We start from the raw sequence: 10,543 nt of genomic DNA on the forward strand, positions 1-10,543 counted from the left end.
CAGAGGAACACGATGCTGCTGGCGTCCTGGGGGATGCGGGAGGTCTGAGCCCCGCCCTCCGCTCCTCCCCGGATACGCCCCGTTTTGCTCCCCGACCCCCATCTGGCCCTCGGACCTCCACCGCGTCCACTCCCGCCTGCAGCCCGGCGGAGCGCTCGAAGTTCCCGGTTCGTCTCAGGTACTGGTACCTGGGGAGGAGGAGTCACAGGCACGATCTCTGGGGGTGGGGTCAGGAAAACCCACCTCCCGGGGAGGAAAGGTGCGCTGGGTCCGCCCAAGTGGAAGTAGGGGCCGTTACCGGGGCAGGCGCGCGGTGCGCAGGGCTCGCTCCACGTCCATATCCTCGCTCTCGAAATCCACCAGGACGACGCTGAAACGCGAGTCCCCGGTGCGCGCGTGCAGCGCAGCCATGTCCGCCAGGAACTGCGCCACCCACCGCGCCTGGTTTTTCACTGGAGGAGAAATGGGGGCTGAGCCGACCCTGACTCTATGCTGGGGCCTCCCAGCTCCGAAGAACCTCATCCCGGACACCCACACCCTTTCCTAGTCATTAGGGTCCACGTTCCTCCCACGAGGTCTCCCGGAGACCCCGAGCCCGCCCTGCGCACCTGGCACGATGAAGTGCACCATCACGTCCTGGCGCCAGGCCAGGCGCAGTGGCCGGCAGAGCTCGGGGCGGCCATCGGGGCGCACAGAGGCCGCGGGAGCGGGCTCGGGACTTTCTCTGTCTGCATCCCCCACGTGGGCTCCTGGCAGCCGCAGGAAGACGTACTCGGAGAGTCGCAGGCGGCCTCCCCCGCGCTCCTGCAGCTCCAGCTCCAGCAGGAAGCGACTCCCTCGCGCCGAGTCCCGGCGCTTCTCCACGTTCACGATGCGCAGAAGCGCGAAGCGCCTGCAAAGCTGGGTGGTCAGCCGGTAGGAAGGCTTCCAGCCTGCACCCCACCCGCAACCCTGGGCCGCCCTGGCTACAGAAACTCAGCTGACTTGGAGTTGCGGGAGGCTGCGGGCTCCGCGGCAGAGCTCCTGCCCCTCCAGGCAGGCCCAGCAGGCAGGTCCACCTTCCAGCCACCCCATCCAGGGTCGGGGCAGGACTGGGGGCACACCAGCGAGCCCAGGCCCATCCTCACCCCCTCGCAGGCCTCCTGGCCACCACGCACGTCCCAGGTGACATTTATGACATGTCCGGCTGTCCTGTTACCCCCTTGCTCAGAAACCTTCAGGAGTTAGCCACCGCCCATGGGACAAGGTTCAAACAGCTTCTGTGGCATTTTAGGACGTTAAGCAGTTTCGAATTTGTGGCCTTCAATCTTCCCCTCCTACTGGGGTAGCAGACTCCTCCTCAGGCACAGCCACCATCTCCTCTCCTTTGTCCTGAGGAGTCCCCTGCCTGGGATGTTTGCCCCAGCCCTCCCAGCCACTCCTCTTCCAGGCCCTCAGTCACCTCTTCTGAGAAGCCCCCACCCCGCCCCCTGTGCCTTCACAGAACCCCTTTTCCCCAGGCAGCAGCTCCGGGCCTGTCCTGACCCCCAAGTGGAGGAGGCTTCAATGCTGGGAGCCTGTTCCCGGCCCCTTCCTCCTCATTCTGCCCCAGCCGAGAACCTCAGTTTCCCTCCACTCTGCTCTCCTCATCTGGAGAAAATAGGACCCTGCCCTAGACGACGCTTTCTCTTCAGTCGGCCTCACATCCTCCCTTGGCAGTCTGTGCCCTTCACCGGGGGACGCCCACCTGGGTGCCGAGGGGTCCGAGGCCTCCCTCCAACTCCTGTCCTTCCCCACCCCAAAGCCCTGAGTGTCAGGGACCTCCTGCCCCAAATGCTCTTGGTCTCTCTACACTGTTGCTCCTTGAGCCACACCCAAGTGGGCAAAGGTGGGACCACAACAATGACCATCCCATGAGACCCCCATGGCATGACGAGCTGCTCTCAGGAAGCTTAGAGCCAGGGGCAGGCGTGCCCTCTGAGCCACCTTGAATCCAGCACCCAGCCCCCAGGGCTCCAGGCTGTCAGTCACCACCACCACCATCCCTTCCCTTCCAGGCAGCGGCACACCTATCTATACCCAAACCGGTGGAATTCCTGCCCTGCTCACAACCTTCTATCAGGCACAGGAGAAACAGTCCCAGCTCTGCCTCCATCCTCTGACCCTGCCCCTGCCTGTCATCACTGCGCAGCTCCTAACTCGACTTCAAGGCTGGGCACAACAGATGCTGCCTCTTCTTAGGACTCCACAGGCCTCCTGGAGGCCAAATTAGACTCCCCACTCCCGCCCACCAGCCTGCAGGGAGGGCAGACAGCACTAGATTCCTGGGGCCTCGGGGAGACCAGAGGGGCCAATGGGGCAGAAGCCCTGCACCCTCCTCTGCAGTCAGGCCCTCAGCACCTGGAAACACCCAGGGGCACTGCGAGGGGAGAGGAGGAGGGGTCCAGGGGTCCTGAGCTTTGCCCTAAGTGTCTCAGCCTGGCTCCTGAATGGGGCTGTCTCCCCAGCAACTGGATGGGACTGACGCTGACCTATGTAGCCTGGACTCCTCCCTGGGCCCAGGTCCAGGATGACAGAAGTGGGGTTCGCAGGGGCAAGGATGGGGCGCCAGCCCTGGGTGGGGCTCCTCACTTGTCCTGAGGCTGGACAAGTGCCCTGGGCAGTCAGGACACGGGGAAGGAAGGGGAGAAGCCGGGGTTTCCCTGGGGTGGGGGGCGGTGCCTCAGCCCAGGCCGGTACACCACTGAGCCCTGGGGGAGGTCTGAGGGGCCCACCAAGGCCAGGACCTCCTCTCCCCTCGGCTGTCCCCGTCCCCACAATCGCCCTGGCGCGCGTTGAGCCGGCCCCATACCCGCCGTGGCGCGCGTTGAGCCGCTCCATGTACTGAGCCGCCACGTCCACGGCCTCCGCCTCCGGCAGCTGAAGGTTCCCCGAAACGTTGCACCGCAGGTCGTTCCAGTCCGAGCGCAGCAGCTCGAAGTCCACGGCGCCCACGCTGAACGTGCGCTGCCAGTCGATGGCGTCCTCACGCCAGCGTCCGAGCGCCGGGCCCGCGGCCTCCTCGCTGTCCTCGGACGCAGCCTCGTCGCCCGGGGCCCCATCGTCCTCCCCTTCCTCCTCCTCTTCGCCCTCCCCGGGCAGCTGCGGCCCGGACACCTGGGACAAGCTCAGGAAGGAGGTCACGGGCCGCGCTTCGGAGGACAAGTTTGAGTCCACTGTGGGCACCGCAGGTCCCAGCGTGCGCGCCTGGCCCTCCTGGCCTCCTTGGGTGGTCTGCGCCCTGGCTGGGGGCCTCGGCTGTGTGGCCTGGGGGCCGCCGGTCCTGCGGCCCTGGGGCCGGGGTGGGCGTGGGGGCGCCCGCAGCTGCACTCTGGGCAGAGGCCTGGGGTGCAGGAAGACGCCGGAAAGGGCGGCCAGGGCGCGCGCGGCGCTGGGGCCCGGGGGGATGCCCGCTGTCCCGGCCGCACCCTGGTCACGTACACCTTTGGGGGCTGCTGCTCCGCTGCAGGGCGCGGGGGCGGAGCTCGGCCCAAGAAGAGCGGCAAGGGGCGGGCGGCCCGGGAGGCCCAGCTCAGGGCCCGGGAGTGCCTGGGGGTCCCCTCGTCCCGGGGGCGGGGAGGGGTTGGCGGAGCAGGGGTGGCTCCGGGCTCTGCGTGGGCCGCTGGGGCGGGGGACGGGGGGCTGCTCCTGGACGGGGCCGCCTCTGTGGGCTCCAGGCTGTCGAGCAGCTCCCCCTCGTCCTCGTCGTCCAGGAAGTCTGCGGGAAACGCGGGTCAGAAGCTCCCTGCGCAGGTGGGTAAGGGCTGGGGGCGCTGCGGACACTCACCGTCCGGGTTGAGGAAGAGGAAGGCTCGGCGCTGCACCTCCTCTTCTTCATCCTCGTCCCCCTCCTCCTTGTCCATCTTCATGTACTTATAGAACCCAAACCTGGGGCGGAGCGGAAGCATCAGAGCCGAGTCCCGCCCTGCCCGCCCCGCCCCGCATTTTCCAGCCGGGCTGCGAGCCCACCTCTCCAGGTACAGCGGAGACTCGCGGTAGAAGCACTTGTTGTCCGTCTCCATGTGGGTGAGGCGGGTGTAGTCGTTGGGATAAACGAAGGACAGGTACACCTGGGGGGGGGGAGCAGGCGGGCTCAGGGCTCAGGGCGGGGACCTCCCGGGGTGGCCTCCCAAGGGGCTGGAGAAGGCTCCGCGGAGTCCCCGACGGGAGACGGGGTAACAGCCGCACTCACAAATTGCAGTCCCTGGTATCTGGCGATGGGGAAGTCCTTGACCACGTAGGTGGGGGCGTAGGCACAGGGCTCCAGCACGTTCTCCAGGCTCGAGGATTCCATGCGCGGAGCTGCAGGAGGTGCGGTCATAGGGCGGCTGGGGCAGGCACCCCCGCCCTCGCCCCCGCGGGCCCCCTCTCACTGAGGAAAAAGGTATCCCTGGGATCTGGCCGCAGCATGTCTGCGCTGGTGTCCTCCTGCGGCAGACGCCCCCCCACGTGGCTGGCTGGAGACTGGGGGACGTGGGCCACGTGGTCCATCTTCAGGGCTGACTCATCTGGGGGAAGAGGGGTTCCAGGGAGTGCTCAGACTCCTCCATTCTTCCCGCTCACACCCAGAGCCCATCCCAAGGAGCCCCACATCCCCAGAGGCGCCCGCGCACCTGTGTACAGGGAGATGTGAGCAGAGCTGATGACCTCGAACTTCAGGCCAGGCAGGAAAGCTCGCCACTGCAGGGCAGAGAGGGTGGGTGTCAGGGGCAGGGCCGTGGCTGGGTCCAGGGAAGAAAGGGTCTACCCTGGCTCAGGGCGGGGGGACTAGGAGGACCAATCCCTGAAAGGATGCAGGAGGGGAGATGGTAGAGGGGTCCGGGGGTTCCAAGAAGGGGCAGCAGGGAAGCTGGGGAAGGAAGCCCAGAAAGCTGAGGGCCCTGGGAGCAGGGCCAGACCTCCCCATGCTCCCTTCCTCACCTTTCCTACTCCCTCCCTTCCTCCCTCCCTCCCTGAGGCCCCCCTCCTTTCGTCCTTCCCTCCCTGAGGCCCCCCTCCCCTCCTCCCTCCCTCCCTGAGGCCCGCCTCAGGTTATGACTTCCAACCCTGCCCATTCCCAGTGAGGTCACTGCTGGCCCCCTAAGGGCCAGGCTGGATGCCCCTCCACTCTACCCCCACCACCAAGTTGGGGTTCCAGGGGTTGTCTCAGGCCCTTCTGTTCCCACCTCATCCTGGGGCCTCCACAGACCACTTCAAACCCCTGTCTCCAGCCTGGGCCCTCTGCCCAGCTGAGCTGGGGTAAAACGCACCCTCCACACACCAGACACAGGCACCATGGAGCAGCCCGCAACACCCACCAGGCTCCAGGCCCTCTGCCTTGCTGTGTAACCCCTTTCCGCTTCCCCCATCCATCCCCACAGCCACCTCCCTAGGTTCGAGGACCAAAGGCCACAGTAAAACCCTTCCCCCAGGCTCTCTCCACTCTGTGGCCAGGGGTTTTTTCCTGGAATGCAAATCCCATGGCCTCATTCTCAGGACAAAGCCCTATCTGTCCAGAATGGTGCTCAGGCTCCGCCTGATCTGGCCACCAGACCCTTCCTAGTCTCGAAGACCCGCTTCCTCTGCTGAGTCTGTTCCTTCGCTGCAGTCGTGGTCTAGAATTCACCCACCATACGCCCCACCCCAGATTATCTGCCCCCCACATCTCCCTACTGAATGTCTCCATTCTCTCAAGACTCTACTCAAAGGCGACTCCTAGTGAAGCGTCACCGAGCCCCGAAAGAGGGCAGAGCAGACCCTCCTGACCTCAGGCCCATGGCCCTGACCAACTGCTTTGTCAGCTTTGGGACGGGGACCCCACTGCAGTTGTCCTGAAGGGAGGCAGTGGAAGTGGAGTCTCCAGAAACCCCCCGGGGGCGGGGGGCACTCACACCCACTTCCACGTGGTCCGAGCCGCGGTCGTCCTGCTTGTGCAGCAACTCAAAATAGTACCTCCGGGAGGCCATGAGCCTGGGGACACGAGGAGCAAGGGTTGGGCCCCGCCATGCACAGTGGAGCCAGGGAAGGGGGCAGGTGGTGCCCACAGCCCTCAGGGCTGGCCCTCAGGAGGATGGCAGCTGGGCTGGGCGGGTGCTTGTGCAGAGTGTGTGCAAGTGTGCACAGGGTAAGGAAACAGCACGTAGCCCCCTCCCACGAATACACAAGTGCATGCACATGCACCCCACAGTCACTCACCGCCTGGGCTTGGACACCTGGGAGCTGAACTTAGTGAATTCTCCAGGCGCTGTCCACTCGGAGCCAGTCTGGGGGGTGATAGAGCAGGGGCAGTGGGGGGGGGGGTTCACTCTCTCCCTGGGGACACCAAAGCCATCGGGTCCTCATTCCCAAGAGGCTGGTGGGGACAGGTGACTGAGCTGCAGGAGGCCTGGGAAGACACCAGGGCTGGGGTGGGGTACCTTGCCCACGAAGGCCACAAGCTGAGCAGCGGCGGGGCTCTCGTCCAGACTCAGCCAGAACTCCGAGTTGTCGTCTGAGGCCACAGAAAACTGGACGTCTCCTAGTCCACAAGACTAGGCTCAGGGGGGTGGAGCCTCACGACACCCCTCCCCCAGGGCACCCTCACCCCCGTACCGTCCCTCGCTGGGTGGATGAAACCAAAAATACGGAGTCCATAGTTCTTCCACTTGGGGGACACGGCCAACTTCTTCACGGTGGTGCGAGTCTGAGGGGGCAGTGACTGTTGCTGTCGAAGCCCCCTGCGTGCCCTGCCCGCCCTGCACCCCCCAACCCTGGCACTCACATGAGGGAACAGCGGGAAGTGCAGGTTCCTCCTCAGGTGGCCCACGGCGCCCCCACACCAGTCCTCAAACACGTGCAGGTTCACCTGCCCCTTGTACTGGGGATGGGGGGGTCTTACCTTCTGCACGGCCCGCCGTCCCCCCAGCCCCGCCCTGCCTCCCAGCCCATTACAGGCCGAGCCAGCTCACCTCCTCCCGCCATGGAGGTGTCTGATGGGTGAAGTTCAGTGGCAGCTTCCCAGCCCCCGCAGGAAACAGCATATCTAGATCCCGACCTTCAAGCTGCAGGAGAGAAAAGGCAGCGGGGTCAGGGCTGGAAGGGCAGGGAGGAGGTCACACACACCTAGACAGACCTTCACAAAGACCCCTTCCAACATGTAGCCACGCAGCCCTAAATGTCTGCGAGCCCACAGCCATGCAAACCCTGACCCACGGCCCCGGCACATACACTCAGACCCTCTGGTCACTCTCGCCCAAGCAGATGCCCGGCCACCCCACATACTGACCAGCTGGTGCATACATGCACCTGCTGCAGCCCCCAGACACAGAGCTCCAGACAGGATGCCTGGTGCTGCAGCTCACACTGACAAGCCATGCCGTGCTCCCCACCCACATGTCCTGTGTCTCATGCCCCCCTGTGTCCTCCAGAAGGGACAGATTCTCAAGACACCAACGCACAAGTGGCTTCGGGGCTTTGGGGTCTCATCTCGTGCACACGCATTCTCCCCAAGGCCCTGCTCACCGCCTGCTCCTCTTCACGGCTCTCACTGGAGTCCTCAGCCCTCTGTGTGGATGGCGCAGCATGGACCCCCCGGCCGTCGGTCACACTGGTCAGCTTCTCACCATCTGCAGGTGGCACGTGAGGCCTGTCTCAGGCCCAGGCTGTCTCTAAGGCCATTCTGCCTGCTGCTGGGGTCAGCTGGGCTAGGGACCCACATGGCCAGAGCAGGGCAAGGAGGCTGTGGTGTCTCTTGCTAAAGCCAAACCTCTCCTTCTCATCTGCTTCTTTTTTTTTTTTTTTTTTTTTTTTTTTTAGACTGAGTCTCTCTCTATCGCCCAGGCTGGAGTGCAGTGGCCGGATCTCAGCTCACTGCAAGCTCCGCCTCCCGGGTTTACGCCATTCTCCTGCCTCAGCCTCCCGAGTAGCTGGGACTATAGGCGCCCGCCACCTCGCCCGGCTAGTTTTTTGTATTTTTTAGTAGAGACGGGGTTTCACGGTGTTAGCCAGGATGGTCTCGATCTCCTGATCTCGTGATCCACCCATCTCGGCCTCCCAAAGTGCTGGGATTACAGGCTTGAGCCACCGCACCCGGCTCATCTGCTTCTTCTACCACCAGATGCCCCACCCCACAGCGAGGCAACTTCTTCCACACTCCACCTCTGGTGGGGCAGCCCAGGCTGAGCCTTCCAGCAGGCTATTCCCAACCTCCAGCAGGTGTGAGGGAGGAAAGCCAGGTGTGCCAGCTGGTGTGTGTAGGCACCCACATGCACCCCCATCTGGCCATTCTTGTTAAGTGGCTCTGCCTCCAGGAAGACCCCAGGACTGCCCTGTGCCCTCAGCACTTTCTCTGTGTGCTGGTGTGTTCCATGTCTGCCTCCCTTACCAGAACTGAGAACTCAGGGTTAGTGCCAGGGACTGTAGTCAGGAAAGCCGGCACTGCCTCTCCTGAAGGATTTGAGCCCTCAAAGTCTGGACTGAGGGACAGGCATGGATGCTGAAGCCCAGGTGTGGCCCTGGAGCAGAGGGTGGCCCTGGATTGAGTGTCCCTGGGTAGGAGGACCAGGAGGGGCAGAACTGGGGTGAAGTGAAGCATCCCTTCAGATGCCCAGGTCCTAGGGCGTGGAACCCCCTGGGGCTGCAGTGAGGATGTCTAGGTCCTCAGCTTAGGGAGGTCCAGGAAGTGGGAGGGCTGGGGCGCAGAGCTGGCCTGCCCAGGCTTGTGGGGAGGCAGTAGAGATGTCCACAGGCAGACCTGGGAAGGCTCCCCCGACGGAACAGTCTGCTCACTCCCCATCTCCCTGGGCAGCTGTTGAGCTCCTCTTGTCCTGGCCCTGGCCTCAAAGGTAGCAAGTGGTACAGGCGCCCTGGGGCGGAGCTCACTTAGCCTCAAGGGGTCCTTGGAAGGGGATTCCTATGCCTCCGCCCGCTCCAGGTTGGGCTTAGATCCCTCCGCTGCTCAGAAAACTACAGAGGCTCCTGCGGAGGGGGCTGGTTTTGTTCTGTGTCATTGGGTCCCTGTGGATCCTGCCCTGTCTGCTAAGAGCTGGGGTGGAGCTTCTTTTAGGGATTCAGCAGTATCAGGGGTCTCCTGAGGGTGTGGCAGCTGCGAGGTATGTGGGGTGGGACAAGCCCCGGACCATTGGCCTGTGTGGGTCCCGGCCTCCCAGCGCACGAAGAGAAGACAGAGGAGCTTTGGCAGGTGGAGTGGCCCAGGTGTCCCCCGCCAGTATCATTGTTCTGCCTCCTCAGAACACCCGGCTCCCTGGAGAAGGCTCAGAGGCAGCCAGCTGGGGTCTCTCCTGGTCTGGGCATGGCACTAACCTCCCTCCTCCTCAGGAGGGGGCATTTTGCCCTCGTTCTCCCCCACCCCCCCAGGCTTTCATCTGCGCCTTCCTGTCTGGAATGCTCTTTGCACAAAAGGTGTGTGTCAAAGATCACCATCTCCAGGAGGCCCTACCCCGGCTGGCTCACCGTGACCCGATCTGCTTTGTTTGTGGGTTGGGGTTGGGAGAGTTTACGCCAGGCTTCCCAAGCTGGGCCCCATCCCCACGCATGGGCCCCCACAACACTGGCACAGTTCACCGAGGGCGCCCCCGCCGGGAAGCGTCCCAGCTGCACCGGCCACTTCGCCAAGCCCGGGCCCGGGTCCCCAGCACATGGGGAAACTGAGGCCCTGCTAAGCGGGCAGGGGATGGAGGCGAGGCCTGACAAGGCCTCTTGGAAGGCTCAGCAGGGTCTGGGGCGGAGAATTCCCCGGGAGCCCACCGTCAGCCGCTCACTACCAGATCCAGGCCAGATCCCAGAGTCAGGGACCCTCCCAGAGAGGGTCGCGCGCGTCACTGCCGACGTCATCGAGCGTCTGGGCCGAGCCGAACCGCGCCCCCTCCTCACAAATCGCGGAGCGGGGAACAGCGGGCGGGGTCTCCGGGCGGGTCGGGCCCAGCCGAGACCCCTGTGTGGTGGGAGGCTCCGCCCGCGCCCCAGGGCCCCCGCCGCCCGCGCCCCTCGCGCCGTACCTCGCCCGTAGCCCAGGCGCTGGCGCAGCGCTCGGCCCTGGCGCACCAGGCCCAGGTGCACGTAGGTGAGCCACGCGGCGCAGCTCAGCAGCAGCAGCAGCAGCAGCAGCTTCATCTGCTTGCGGATCTTCTTCACCGGGAGCCGCGGCATCGCGGCCGCCGCGCCCGCCCCAGGCCACGCTCAGCGGCGCCGCTGCAGCCCCCGGCCCCCGCCCGCCCCGCGCCGCATCCCCGGCCCGCCCCGCCGCGCTCAGCGCCCGCGGCCCCGCATGGTCCTTTGTCCGCCGCGTGCGGCCACCGGTGCGGCCGCGACCCCCCCCAGGCCCGCCCTCTTCCGCTGCCCCGTTCTTCTGCTCTCCTCGTCTTGTTCCCCCCTCCCGTTCCTCTCCCTTCTCCTCTCTCCTTTTTCGGCGGCTTAACCGATCATATCCACCTCTCCCTCTCTTCCCCACGCGGTCAGGCCCGGCCGCGCGCGGAGCCAATCGGGCCGAGCCAGGCCGCGGGAGCCAATGGCGGCGAGCGGGGCGGGGTAGGGGCGCGGGGAGGCGGGG

General features: G+C 65.2%; 1 pseudogene across 1 annotated transcript; it reads right to left on the reverse strand.

Moving 5' to 3' along the window:
- Positions 1-5: 5 nt before the first annotated feature.
- On the reverse strand, positions 6-10,176 carry LOC115896000 (annotated as a pseudogene). Its single transcript, XR_004056034.1, has 18 exons — positions 9,993-10,176; positions 7,498-7,601; positions 6,945-7,037; positions 6,758-6,853; positions 6,589-6,679; positions 6,414-6,514; positions 6,193-6,260; positions 5,889-5,967; positions 4,632-4,698; positions 4,392-4,526; positions 4,211-4,320; positions 3,988-4,088; positions 3,806-3,906; positions 2,831-3,736; positions 609-892; positions 299-452; positions 116-188; positions 6-26 (listed from the first exon to the last, which is right to left on the reverse strand). The product of XR_004056034.1 is annotated as an N-acetyl-beta-glucosaminyl-glycoprotein 4-beta-N-acetylgalactosaminyltransferase 1-like (transcript).
- Positions 10,177-10,543: the final 367 nt, after the last annotated feature.

Source organism: Rhinopithecus roxellana, unplaced genomic scaffold (genome assembly GCF_007565055.1).
Source record: "Rhinopithecus roxellana isolate Shanxi Qingling unplaced genomic scaffold, ASM756505v1 contig4285, whole genome shotgun sequence".
Classification (NCBI taxonomy): Eukaryota; Metazoa; Chordata; class Mammalia; order Primates; family Cercopithecidae; genus Rhinopithecus; species Rhinopithecus roxellana.